The sequence below is a fragment of the Doryrhamphus excisus genome, chromosome 14 (assembly GCF_030265055.1).
Source record: "Doryrhamphus excisus isolate RoL2022-K1 chromosome 14, RoL_Dexc_1.0, whole genome shotgun sequence".
NCBI classification, from domain to species: Eukaryota; Metazoa; Chordata; class Actinopteri; order Syngnathiformes; family Syngnathidae; genus Doryrhamphus; species Doryrhamphus excisus.
Window position 1 is genome coordinate 11,320,135 of NC_080479.1, and position 15,274 is coordinate 11,335,408.

The window sequence follows — 15,274 nt, forward strand, 5'->3', positions numbered from 1 at the left end:
AAGACCACCACTGCAAACCATCAATCATGATGAAGCACATTAACCTAAATGTTGGAGTCTTAACCAGAATGAGTGATATACTATTTGATTCCCACTCCTTTTGAATTATGCATGTACATGACAATTACTATGCAGTGTGGGTTGCATTAGCAAAACACAAATAGTGTCAAAAAACAAACCCATCTCTATTAGCGACACAGAAAAAAGCACCCAAATGAAGGTCAGTGTCGGATCATTTAACTAAACCACCACAGAATGACTCAACGGAGCGGCGTTGAAAGAAATCTCACACGAGGTTGCAAGGTCGTTTTTTTGAGGAATCGGTTAGCGCTCCGCTCCACGGTTTGATGCAAATCAAAGAGGGTTTAATTGAAATTACCACATAAATCTGGGCCAAATGTGTCACTGGAAGCTTTCACTGTGGGGAAATGCTAAATAATTCACCTCCTAAAGGGCAGGTTTGAAAAGCTGAGCCAACCAAATCTGTACAGTGGAACCTACTAAAGGTGAACACCCCTCAGGGTGCCTCCTTACAAATCACAATTTTGGGAAGAATATGACTCTAAAGCTGTCATGCATCGAAGGATTAATTGTACTTATTTTGCTTTTTTTTGTTGCTTTTTGCAACTCTTAGGAGAAGACTACGTAAGTTATGTAATCTGTATATCCCAACTCTAAAAGAACCACTCACCATTCTGAATCACCAACGTGTGGATAGTCGTACGATAACCAAGACGGTGATAACAAAGCAGCTTTTGTATTTAATGTCTTCACTTTCTGTTATGTTTTTTAAAATGTAGGTGTGATTATGGATTAAATATTGTTTTGCACTCTCTCAAAGTAAAAGCCTTAGATAGGTTAAATAAAGATGTGAGATGTGGTGTCGTTGGAGGTAGAATCTATTTGTCAACCAAGCTATGGGCTGAAGACAGAACCCCGGTACACAGAGACAGACGGAGAAGCGGAGGACGGGATAACACTCGGCGGCGGCGGCGCAAATAGAGTGGCAAAAGGGGGTACATAGACTAAGAGAAAGAGCTAAGGGAAAGAAACAGCAGAGAAAGATTGAGTGATTAGACAGATGGTGGGTGTAAACATGAGGCAATGGCGGATGAAAGATGAGGATGGAGTGTGCAGCAATGGAGGGTAGTTGTGCTTCTTTGAGATACTGTATAAAACAATAATACAATAAGCAGGCATGACATGAGAGCCAGGGGGGAGGGAAGCGAAGGATGAGCTGAAGATGGAGCAGAATCAGAAAGACAGTGGCTTGAGAGATGAAGTAGAAGATGACATGAAGATAGAAATGTGAATCGATTCCCTTTGGGAGGAGGTAGTTGTTGCAGTATCAGGGCAGTGGAGTGCAAATACTACATTAGAAACACTCAGTAGGACCACACAAGTCATCAATGTGCCCTGGATGTGCAATGAAAAATATCCTCATTGCTTCCTGTCCTAGCATTTTCCACATGGATGCAAGTGCAGTGACTCACCACATGGACAGCGAGGGTGGAGTATTTCACACGACCATTTCCAGTTTAAAAAAAGAGAGCACGTCCTATTTTTCGTGTTGTTATCGTGCTTGCTTTAGCATAAAATCAAATACTTTGGATTGCCGTATTTGCGAAGCGATTCTTAATGATGTGCACTTTTTTTGTCTTCTGCATTAGACTGAATATAAGGGGAAATTCTGCAGCTTTACTTTATCACATATTAAATTACTATGTCTACTATATGAGGTAATATGGGAGTAAAGGTGACTGTAGGGGTGTTATTTTATGTTTTGAGGGCTCTAATGTTAAAAACTATAAAAATTCTACTTCTTCTCTCATGAATCATGAATGGTCTGGAACCAATTAACCGAGGGAAGTGAGATATTAGTGTATTTAGGAAATGCTCACTGTCATTTTGGATATTCGGTAGATCCAACATTTCCTTGGCGCCTCTCATTTCCCAACGATGCGTATTCCCATCGGCCACCATTAGTAGAATGGATGCCTGCGCTGTCCCTCATGCATGTATACTCTTTCTTGACATTATTTATCACCATCCCTGCCCTTAGACTGTGCATCAAAGCCACTCTAATTGCATTGGGGATCGGCCCCATAAAGGGTTGCTATGGTGACCAGTCGAGCCATCGCCGCGCCCGCTTTGCTTTACTTTAGCTAAAGCCCAATTGCTCACCAATTCCTTCAATTTCTCCTTCCTCCATTGTCTGTATTTTCCCACTTAGGGCTAATTATAAACCTTTTTTGAATGTGTCCCAATGGAAGGTCTTACAGAATGAGTGATGTGCAGATGTGGGAGGAGAATAAACACCTTACACGTGAGGCTGCATGCTCATGCACAGCATCACCAGCACGGATCAAGTCCCCCAAAACATGTTTTTAAAGTTGTTGCCCACTGGCTTGGCTGGATGAGCAGCAACTGAATGCAACATTTCTTACTCTCCGAAGAGAAGCTGCAAGACAAAGCACATCTGTCCGGCATCAAAGCTGTAAAGCGGCAGCTGTGTGGATAAATGCAGACGTTTTTATCACCCCTTATTGAGCTTCGTGAAGCGACAGAGAGGAGGCTCTGGAAGCCCTTCAAAGGCCGCCTCAAGAGGCAGCTTGCTTTCACCAAGCGGCTTTCATCGCCAATCGTAGCACCGGGAAGTGAAAGGAAGGCTGGCGCTGCAGCCTGCTGCTAGACAAGAAGATGCTAGCCTTACGCCCTGAGTGAGGACACCACCTTGGAACATCTTATATCCTCTCATCTTGGGGAAAAAACAGATCAAACCTTGTGACATTGTAGTCATGAATGTAACTGTTTCCATTACTTAAGACAGTTTTGTTGTCCCAAGTATTCCAATGATTTTCTCCTTAGATGAAGCCGTGTCTTTAGTCCTACAGGACAAACTCTGCTGCTTCAATTCACCCAAATCCAATTACTTTCTTCGTGTAAAGACTCCAGTAGGTGTGAGTGGCATACAAGTCTACAGTCGAGTCAGGCCCTGAAATGAATTGCTAAAAACTCCATTTTGGCAGCACAGATAAGAAGAAAAGACACATTTTGGGTGTCACATTCAGTCATCCAAATGGCTCTGGATTAAGTGGTTATCTGTGCCACCTGCTGTTTCAACTGTAAATAAGCCCAACTGTGTGTGTATACACTCAATGTGTACGTGTGTGTGTGGCATTGATCTGGCGCCATGTTCAGCTGGGGGGCTGATACAAAGCCAACACTCGGGGAGGGGGAGCCAACACCACATTAAGGCAGTTCATTACACTCGCTGGACAGTTCATTAGGTACAGATGCACGCCAATAAGGTCCAATAGTGACACGAGAGGGACAAAATATTAGGAACGATTCTCGGTGTGATCGCGTCACACTCCACGCTAGCTATCCGGTAGAGCCATGCAATGTAAGCACTTCCTTTATTGAAGCCTGAGGGAAAACTATACTTTCCACTTACTTCTCTCTTTTTTCCATGTCACCTTCCCACTGTGCCTCCATCTTCTCCTCTCCATATTGCCTCCCATCGATTCCCTCCATGCACAAACTTCCCTGTTTACCCACATTTCTCTCAAAACATGTATAATTCATGTGTTTTTCTCCCTAACGTAACACTCTACTATCGGGAAAGTAAAGCTAGCAGTGTTTTAACGCAGCTGAAGGGGAATTTTCGGCCAAGAACCGGGAAAAGCAGCATTAAACACCAGTATATTTACATTGTTGTTGTATTGGGCTCTGCATCTGCCTGATATGATGCACAGTCACACATCACAAGAAAGTGTCCTCATCCATACTGTTTGTCACATGGATCCATATGATAAAATTAGACTGATCACAGCACATGTCAATGCCCATAAATCTAGATTGATTGGGGGGGGGCTGGCAATAGACAACACACACACACACACATATATACAATCTACATATGCTTTTTACATGCACGATATGCACTTTGAAATTGCAGCAAAATGAAGGGATCTTTGACAGATGCGGTTTCAAGAAATCAATGTCAGTGTCTCTTTGGTCCTGTGAACATGAAATGCTTTTCGAGTCATAACTTGGAATTTGTCCACAAATTTAGGGGGGAAATACACCCAACATCGTCATGTCCTTCATGAGACCTTAGTTCAGCAAGTATCAGGATTCGCTTGCCTTAGGCTCCTATGCCAAAACGAAGAAGACTCGTTCAAAGCAGTGAGACCCAATAGACTCCATACTTTTCTGGCGTGACCCTGCATGTCATCACTTATAGAATGTATGGACAGTGGTTATACTTACCTGTATAGTTAAGTGTGTGCAGCAAAAGTGATATTGTTCTTTAAGTCCAAATGTACTGATTTTAAAAAATGTGAGGTAATGAGCCACAGCTTGGAAAGTGACAGTGACATTTCACGAAACTAAAATATGACCCCAAAATGACCTCTCTGCATTTCTGCGTCTGACTCCTATTAAGGCCACTTTTATGAATTTGAGCTGAGTGAATAGACTATTCGTCATCTTATTTACCACATTTAGAAACGCTGAGAACACTAAACTCCACACTCGTCTTTGGAGCGGTGGAATCCCCTCACCTCTACGCTCCCATTTAAATGAGCGGCAGCTATTGAATTTTTAGATGGGCTTTTTTTTTCTGTGGAGTTCGTCAAATGAATGTTAAAATGTGGTGAGGGCTCACATTACTGCAGTTTGTATCCAAAGCGGCCTGAGAGGCATTGGTATTCCAGGAAGAGCTTGCTGTGTGTATGTGTGTGTGCATTTTCCATAATGCCAAACTTCACAAGCAGCGTCTCAAATCTTCTCCTGCACTGCGGACCCAAGCAAAGAGCGCAGGCACGGGCCACTCCTCGCTCTTTAACACTCTAGTGCACACACGTGCACTCTCGCACCCACACAGCTGTTTACCATATAAACACACCCCTCTGATCACACAGTCTGGCTGACCTTAGAGTGACTTACAATTATAGCCCTTTTCTCTCCCCTCACATCACGCATGCACACGCGGTCACCCTCGCGTCGTGCGAAGCGTTGGCACAGCGAGGTGAATGGATGGAGCATATTAAGTCACGGCGGGAGAGAAGGGGAGTTAGAAAGCGCGGCACCTCGTGATTTCCACCGCTGCGGCGTCAAAAAATTGAAAAGTCAATTCCAATTGGACCCCAATAATTAGAACTGACCTGAATAGCTGCACTGAATATGGAATGAGTGCAAAAAAAAGAAGGCCAAGGTGGAGACAAGGACAACATGGCTCTCCATTGTGTTGGTTCAGTGGGGGGACATGCATGTCACACTTGGATCTTTGCATGACATATTAGTCGTAATGATTCCCGCAAGGAGAAAACTATTCATTGCATTGTCCAGAATACTATAACACCAGTTATGGTTCCTAACCTTCCGTGGAAGCAGAAGAAACTACAAGTGTACATGCAGCTGACATATATATATATATATATATATATACAGCATAAAGCCAAGGCATCCACTGTTGAATAAAACGAGTGCAGTAGAAATGCCAGTCCTTAGTCGCCATCTACATGTTGTTTATGTAGTGGTAGTCCTCATATTGTGCTGCTATATTGTGGTACGTTCTATTTCCTGTTCTATGGTTATCGTCACTGTTTCTGTAATTTGTCAATGAATGGCCAGATTGAAGCTCATACTGTACATGCCGTGCTTCTCATCGGGTGCTGTTGTAGCACAGGCAGTGTAGTGGTACATACATGGGTTCAATTTCTAGCCAGTGACCCAACACTCAACCCAGAGGAGCTCTCCGGTGCTAGTCCCGAGACTAGAAGTTGACAGGGCATGAGAGTAAAAAGTCACAAATCATGTGACCCTTGATGGATGAAGCCCATGTGTGTATCACACGCACCCCCCACCCCCTTTGCACCCACTCTCCTTCAATATCCTTGCTCACTTATATCACCTCTCCTTCCGTGTCCTTCATTGTCACCTAACCCTCACCCTGACTCACTCAGCTGACCTCATCCTCATTTCTCCGAGCTTTCCATCATGGCTGACCCTTGACCTCCCTCTCGGCCATTTCCCTGCCAGCCTTATCACGACCCTCACCTTTTGTCCACCTGAGCCATAAAGCCACTGCAGAGCGATGGACTGCAGTGAAGACCCTGACGCCAGAGGTTGCAAAAAGAGAATGTGTAGGGGGGGAAAAAAATAAGAGAAGCAAGGCAAGGGTGAGCTGTGAGACGCTACAAAATGTCAAGAGTGAGTGACGGAAGAAATCAATAAAGCGCAGAAGAGTGCAGGGGGTGGTTTGATTTTTGCAGCCTCGACACACGTTCATCAAACATCCGCACAATGCGCAAGAGCTGTCAAAGTAAATGGCTGAAGTGGGCGGAGCCAAAGAACCAATGGACATACACACTGTCCAAAGCATCCCTTAATTCCTGTTTGCTTTGGGTCACAATTGCAGAAAAATGCACCTTATTTGACTTGGACCGGAAGCCCTCAGATGTCAAGACTTTGTATGAGAGCATGCAGAGCCAACCTACAAGCACCATATTGTGATTTCACTACTGTAGCAACATAATCTTAACCTCCTTGTCGCTCCACTTGAGCAGTCACAGCCCAACAAAGCAAACATGCAGTGAGGGAATCACTTTCCGTTGGGTGTTTATTGTAGCATTACACACTTGACGACACATCACATGAAACCAAAATGGCTCCATCACTGCATGCGCATCCTTGCAGCATGAAATGGTATGGGGAAACGATGCCGGGAAGCACTATAGCATTAAATAGAGTACTGTCACTCTGCAGGTGGATTATATTGCAGGTATTAACACTTACTATAATTCATGAATTTTACAGCTAAATGCATGTCTGAGATAAAATTCAGTGCCATTTCATGCACACTGTATCTTTATTCATTTGTCAACAGTGTCACATTCCACCCAAAGGTCACAGTCCCTGCAGTGAACTTAGCCGGGTCGGAGCAGTGTGACAGCTGTAGACTCCATCTTGCCCCTCATCCCCCTCCTCCACCCCTCCCTTGCTTCTACACACATCAACTGCCGTGTCTGGCCTTCATCCAGATGCACCAAACTAAACCCAAAGTGGAAACGAACAGCAAAAGTCCCGAGCCTATACCTAGCTGGGCCTAAAACCTCAAACCCCAAATACCCGTCCGTCGTTCCTTTTAAGTGACAGAGCGTGTTGCAAATCAAGACTGACTGTACTGCCAGATGAGCCAAACTAGATGATTAGTGGAGAATTACACGGACGGCACCAACTCAATCATCGCACTGATTATGTTTCATCTGAACATGACATGAGATGAAATGACACCATCACCAGGAGGACTTTTTTTTTTCTTGGTCATCTTTGCATTTTTCTTGTGATATCCTTGTGTGGGAGCTACTTCTCACCCTGGGTTGTTTAAAGTTAACACATTAAGTATAGGAACCCTTTTGTTTTGTACAAAGCAAAGCCAGATGGCAATTACAGCAAATGTAAAGCCATTAAGACGACTATTTTTCAGCATTTTTAAATACGTCTCAGAGGTCCTACTGTAGCGTGTTGAAGAAAATCTAGCTTGGATGCTGGAATTTAGACAGTTAAAAAGTGGAGGAACCCAAACTGGGAACACTTAATTCTGTGTGTCTGTAGCTTTAATGCTAATGAGCTGTATTTATCACAGGAGTGTGCGGCTCGTAGCAAGCATGCTGTGTACATTTTCTGGCCTATAAAGTGTATAGTGCATGTGTGTATGTGTCCGAACTTTATTCATAGGTATTTATGGGATTCACTGTAACTTGACAAGTAAAACTTCTTAGGGCTGAAAAATAACTACAGTCCCTCCCTGGCTTCGGATATCAATATTGCAAACTTTCCGAGCTGGTACATCAGTGGCGCCCGGCAACAATGGCTCCGGGATCCTCCTGCATTATTCACAGGACACCAACAAGCGCTCGGGCGGTGCCATTATCTATTTAAATCTGAGCACAAGCACGTCCCACTGAAAGCGTGTCCTCGCTGTGCCACCTGCCCCGCTTGTTGTGGAAGCGGGAGAGGAATAACACCAGGGTATGTGATGGTGGAAGGACACAGAAGATGATGAGATGCTGAGTGAAGAAGGTGGGAGGATGAAAACAAGAATGGCGCTCCACGCTGGGAGACAGTGAGGGGCGGCCGTACATGTGATGTAGCCTCACATTTAGAAACCACTCCTGTCCTTTCATCCCTGTCCTTCTGCCTCCCTCGTCTCCATCATCCATTCATCAAATCACTACCATTCTTTCATCGTGAGTCATCGACAGCCATTGCTCATCCACTCCATTAGGTCGTCATCGCAGCCATCCATTTCAACGCCTGGGCTCATCTTCCGGTCTCTTGATACAACATCTCACAAGGAAAAAAAGTCTTATCGACACTATAAAAACCAATTTCATCGATTGCCGTTCAATGGCTTCTACCATTTTTAGTTCAACACTAATGGGATGGGAAAGCTTTATATGCACTCAATCATCATAGATTTAAAATGAGACACTCTGGAGTGAGTGAGGGTGTTAAAAATGTACAACAGTAGCACTAACTTCTACACCACAGTGATACCGTAAATCTTTAACCAAAAAAAAAGGACTAGGAAGCCATTGTGTGTGTGGGCCTTGTCTTGTTCTACTGTCAGTGACATCTAAATGTAATAAATGCAGTCATGAAAAAAAATGGTGCATTTTTCACAAGCGGTTGCACACTGCTTAGTCTCATGAAAATAACTGTCATGGGGAAAGAAAGTTTACAGAGTGTGTAGGCTCAATCATTACCCATGAAAATGAGTCAGATTTACAAAGCGGTGACATCTCCTGGGATGTTTTCACACATACAACGGGGAAACATGTTGGCTCTCTTGGCAAACACACATAACTGCGGCATATTTTTTTATACTATATGGATTTTAGAGCCGCTGCATAGCTCCCCGGTGTAATGAATGCAATGTTAACACGTGAATGCACCTTTTCCCCCAGCAATATGTCACAGTACATGCGGTTCATTTGTTTTGCAGCCATTTCATTTAATGCAGTCCATAACGGTCGCAACCTCGACTGAGGGAGGAAGCGGCGAGGGTCATCCTCCGCTCACACATTGACAAACGGCAAAATAAACACTCATAAGCGGAGCCAACAAACACACACACACACACATGCAGAAAGGCTGCCTCGTCGTGATGGCCAATTGACTTACAGGCTCGGGGGCTTGCTATGGTGGAGAAGGGGAACAATTTCATGCCCAAGTGCATCAGAGAAGAGTACACTGGGAACACAGGCAAACTTTTTTTTTTTACCACAACCCAGATAGGTTACAGCAATTACCCTCGCCTCTTTAACCTAACTGCTCACATGGAAGCTCTGTTTCAGGTCACACAGCCATTCAATGCAGTTTGTATTGCAACTGTTTGAGCATGATGACAAGTCAATAGTGCAGTAGCATCATTGGAGCAGCAGCAAGTACGTACCTTACCCTACGGTATGACAGGATGCCAGCTTGATAACGTGCTACGTGTGTGTTTTCTATAATGGCAAAGGATCTGTGGATGTGTAGACTCCTTAAAAAAAAAAAAAAGTCCAGTCACTTTTGCACTGACTCAACATGAAAAGGTTCTCTCTCTCACACAGCAGCAGCTGTTCCACATTTTCCTTGCACCATTTCCCTTTGCAGTAGCAACATATGAACATTCTCCCAACCTTTCACCATCACGGAAAAGTGCGAACATTCCGCTAATGAATCATAGCAACAGTCACCTCAAGGCACCGAGTGCAGTACACAGTTATGCATTTTCATTGCCAAAAAATGATAGCCGGAATGAGACATTAACAACAACAATAATGAAGAAACATTTTATCCAAGAGGAGACTGAGGGCAGCCAAAAACAGGAGTGCTGCCCGTGTTGGTTGTTGTCCTCAATTCTTGCAACAATCTGGTGAGTCCTCTCAACCACTGAGGGACTATCAATCAGCTGATTTCTTGAAATAGTGTACTGGTAGTTAGTGTGTACTATACAGTAAAAAAGGGACACAGTGTAATCTCTTGTTTATTGCAGTGAATTGGTTCGGAGTCACAGCATAGAAAACGTCTCTAAATATGTTGAGCATTATTAGACCCCTCTGCATATGAACTAACACCCCCAAAGTCACCTTTGCACTTACCTAATAATAGTAAGTAAGTAATAAGACTCATGCTTTTGTGTGTGTGTTACTATAAATGTGTTCCCTAGAGTGGCGGGTGGACAGGAATTGACCTCATGGGTTCAGAGTTGAGTTTTACCTTGGCATGTGTTATTGGCTGCCACAGTAATCTGTGTTTCTGTCATTCCTATGGGGGTGTATTCGCATCGGGGTTCATGTGATGTTTAAACTCGCTTCATTTCATCTCAGCCGCACCATTTCTCAGCTTTCGCATGCAATTTCTGGGGGGAGTTGCAAATTCCTGATGTAGGTTTTGAGTCATTAAAACTGGATTTTGGTGGGTGTGTCGATGATGCAACGTCGAATGGAAACCTTTCTTTGATATATTCCAAGATGATGCAAGGTAAGATGAGAAGCGGCTTAGTATAAAGCGAAATGAAGGTTCAAATGGGATGTAACTATATTGTTGTCGTGTTTATACTCCGCCCAGTTAACCGGAATGTAAGGGTTCCTTCCGTGTGCATGCTTTGATCAAGTCTTTGAACCAATTTTCAGACTGCAGCAATAAAAAGCCTGAAAACGTAACCAAATCCAAATCATACTGAGACCTATTAACTTGAACTCTTCTGCCAAAATAGAACCTGAGCGTCTCCTTCCGGTCTCATGTGCCGTGACGTTAAAGGTAATGCTTTCATAGCCCCCCCCCCCCCCCCCCCCCCAGATATCATTGACTCCAAGATGACACATAATGTGCATTCAGGCTTTGAGACAAGCAGCATCGCTGAGCCTTTTGTCTGTGTTTGTGCACCTGGCAAAGTCAACTCCCGGGAACACACACTACACAGGAGGAAGAAGAAGAAGAGGAAAATCAGCTTCAAGCTTGAAAAGTCAGTTTTCCACTCACCTTAATTTCTATTTTCTGGTGTAAAATGAAGATGAAGCTGTTTGATTAAGAGAGGAAGATGTTTGAAATGCTTCCCGCATCTCAACAAAGACAACTGGCGTGGATTGTGTTTGTTTTCATTGAGAAGAAGTGAGTGGGGCTTAATGCTAATTAGACTATTACACGCTATTGTTGTATCCTAATGTGCTATTGAGAGAGTGTTTGCCAAACTATGATTGAATGAAATGTGATACAATACACCACAAGGCACCCCCTTCACTATTAGAGCAGTCAACAAACTTTTATTGTGAAGTAGGCTAAATCAAATGAATCTCCACAGAGCGATTGGAAACAAGGTAAACGGTCTAGGGTTTGAAATACTTGCAATATATGTCTACATGTGGTGTGTTGGTTTGCGCATCACTAGCGTACATACTGACATTACTGTTGCCACAGCAACACATGCAGATAGGTCCCTGTAGAGCACTGATGTAATGAACTCAATTTGGTCACTTGCAAATGACAGACTGTAGAGCTCCGGCTTTTGATTTGAGTAACAAATTAAGACCATTAAGGAGCACGGAGGCTGGACTGCTAGCATACATGTAATGCATTAGACAAATAGCCAATAACTTAAGGACAGCCTGTGATCCTGCAAGTCAAGTTGAGTGATGGTGGCCATTTTTTCCGACCAATCCTCATTCATTCATTCATTCATTCATTCATTTTCTATCGCTTTTTCCTCACGAGGGTCGCGGGGGTGCTGGAGCCTATCCCAGCTGTCTTTGGGCGAGAGGCGGGGTACACCCTGGACTGGTCGCCAGCCAATCACAGGGCACATATAGACAAACAACCATTCACACTCACATTCATACCTATGGACAATTTGGAGTCACCAATTAACCTAGCATGTTTTTGGAATGTGGGAGGAAACCGGAGTACCTGGAGAAAACCCACGCATGCACGGGGAGAACATGCAAACTCCACACAGAGATGGCCGAGGATGGAATTGAATGCTGCTCTCCTAACTGTGAGGTCTGCGCTAACCACTCGACCGCCGTGCCGCCCTTTTTGACCAATGTTGCAAATTCTGTACTGATTTGGCTAAACACGCTCAAGTTAGAGTTGCTGTTTTATACAGTAGATGCATTGAGGTGGGTGAGTCATTTCATGTCAATCTGGCAGACGGCGCCATCAAGTCGTGGGTTTGTAAGAAAAATAATAGCACAGGCAACAATGTAGGGGTGCGGGTTTTGCTATATTTTCACACTTTTTCGGATAACAGAGGACTTTTCAAGGAAAGACGCCAGGGGTGTCCAAACTTAGTAAAGCAATGCTAAGAAGTTGTATATATTTCAAGATAAACTCACTTTGGTCGTCCCTGGGTTATGCATTTAAAGAGAAAAATACACATTTGGACCAACACAACTGATTTCCAGCACACTTCCTACTTGATAGTATGTTATGGTAACAAGTGATTACACTTTATGACTTCAAGTTGTTTGATAAATGCCCATGTGCTATAGGTTTGCCAACCTTGATCTCCACCACAGTTACACCACTGCCAGATTCTGCCCATCACCATGACATCATATGCCAGCAGCCTGCACTCCTAGTAAATAATTGATCTATGCATGCATGACTCACAGCACCAACCTATTTCATCACACTATGCTTTTACTGTACATTCGACCCATTCCATAGTCATAAATTGACGTATGATGGAGCGGGATCCTCAACGAATCTCCTCAGGCAAGATGGAGAAATGTGCATGGAAGCCGTGGGATACAATTGGAATCCAGACTTGTACGGTTCAGGATGTGCACATTTCAGTGATGTAATGCAGACTGCATAAAACATCAAGGCGCTGTTTGACTCCACCCACACAAGCGCGTGCACATTTCCTTCTAACAGAATCGAATGAATGAATTGTATGAATAATGAGAGACAAGCCCTATACTGCTAACAGCCACTAGGGTGGCATTGTATTGGGGACTGCTATGATATGCTGTGATGCATTCACACACATTTGTTTTCTGCGATAAGTCACAATTTGAATCATGGCAAATTCATTCACTTCAGTTTACAGCTTAAGCGTCTGTGAAGTTGCTGCAGGCAAAGTGTTCACCATCGCTCAAACGTGCGCTAAAGGTTGCACTGGGACACCTTTTAGGACACACACACACACACACACACACAGGTAGATTAATGCATGCACACAGCTTCCCCACACGCAATAAGCAGCACCCCTGGAGGATGCTCATGTGATTGATAGTGAAGTGTTTCCACAGTGCAATGCAGTACAAATAATTATAATAGCTCCGCCTGCAGCCTGCGTCTTTCTCTCACTTGCGAACGCACACTGGAGAGCAAACCGCATACAAGCAGCGCGCCTTCACGGTCAGCGAACATTTACGCACGGATGGAACTCTCTCGGCGTGCACGAGCGTGCGTGTTTACGGTCATCTGCAACTTCTCTTTTATGTTTCCTTCTTCCACCTCTCCTTGCTGCTAAGTTGACACGGCTGCAAGACGCACACGAGCTGCAAACGCACCACCACCACAGTGGCTCTGTTGGGCTGCACCAATCTACACTGTCAGTTCACACATGCTTTAACCTCCAGCTTCTTCTTACCTTGAAGCAGATGGTGGTTGTGCTCAAGTGGAGTGTCACAAACCTCGCTTGTCCTCCTCTTCTGCAGCTCCCACAGCCACTGTGCAGGGAAGGATGGATGCACAGCAGCGAAAGGCAGCGGTGCTACTCTCTCTCTCTCTCTCTCTTTCTCGCTCTCTCTCTCACACACACACACACCCTCCTCCCTCTTTCTCTTTCTATGTGGTTCACATGCACAGCTCCCCAAAGAAATTATGCAGGAGGGGCCAACATTGGCTTCTTTTAGTCTGGTATGAAAAATGAATGCAAGACACTCTTTGGATGCAAAGCATTGGTGACACATTTAGACGACACCGATAGAATGCAATTTTTCAGGAATTTTTATGTGCCCATCTGTATGTGGTGACTTCTCCCCAAGGGAGTCAGAGCTTTTCTTCCTGTCGCACACACCAGTGACCTGTGTGTAAGCGAAAATATATTTGTAAAATTGTTAATCATGATTGAATGGTAATTATGTGCACACTTAATTTGTTATACTGGACAAATGCACTAATTTTAACTCTTAAATAATAAAATATGACCTTTACGTTGGCACTGTTGCTATTTCAGTAAGTGTGCGCCTTGGCATGAGCCTCGCTTTTAACACAGCTGAAGTTAGCACAGCAGGTTTAAAAATATGCTGCATCCTTCAAATATTCACACCGCTTCGGAGGAAAAGAGAGATTGGGTAAAACTGCCTAAAGATAGGTGTGCCGACCATGTGGCATCATATATATATTATGTACATGTGTGAAAACAAGTGACGAAAAGCCCGTTAACAATTTCCATGTGCTTCAATCCACAGTGTCGAACCTACTGAAACAAATTCCTGACAGAGTAGTGATGTGTTTCTATGAAACACATTATTTCTAGCAGCATCCCAAGCTGTCACGTCAAACACTTAACTTCGACACCACTCTAAATGGGTCACTGAGATGAAGTGAGTGAGAGAGCGTGTGCGCTAACAATAGGCCAACATGCCATTTGATGACTGCGTGAATGTTTTATTGCAACTACCGACAAATAATTGTGACCTACAAACCATAACAGGCTCTGAGAGTCTCACGAAGCACTCCATGTCCAACCGTCAGGCCTTAATCAAATCTAGAAATGGAGAGAGAATCAATATGCCTATGCAGTGCAGCGTGGAAGGATAACTAAGCAGTCTGCAGGAGATACCTTGGTTTTCACGGGTGCATTTTGGGAGAAAACACATTGTGTTTTCTGTATGAATCACATTGTGTTTACTAGCCATTGTGTATGTTTTGTACAGCACACTCTGCACAATATTACTAACATTAATTATGCTACATGTGGAATATGTACTGCTGTGTGTACAGGTATATTTCATTGACCAAAAACGCAATAGAATACCTTCTTTTGTTCAGAATCAGCTACTTAACACAGGTAACTGACACAGCTTCCTTCTCATTCATCCCCACTTCAACACTAGGCTGAGCATCTACTGGGGTTGGGCTTTGTCCCACCCATCGGGTGGGCTCATAGGCAGCGCAGCTCCAGCTGCTAGCAAGCCGCACATCATGGCAGATACTAGAATTTACATAGAAATAAATCATGAAAAAATGAGCTTCCCCATTTTGA

General features: G+C 44.0%; 1 protein-coding gene across 1 annotated transcript in view; it reads right to left on the bottom strand.

The window, feature by feature from the left end:
* dlgap3 (discs, large (Drosophila) homolog-associated protein 3) overlaps positions 1-13,797 on the bottom strand; it is a 70,249-nt gene extending 56,452 nt beyond the window's left edge. Inside the window, exon 1 of the mRNA XM_058046308.1 lies at positions 13,655-13,797. The gene's annotated coding sequence lies outside the window, so the exon portion shown is untranslated. The remainder of the gene's footprint in view (positions 1-13,654) is intronic.
* Between the last annotated feature and the right edge of the window lie 1,477 nt (positions 13,798-15,274).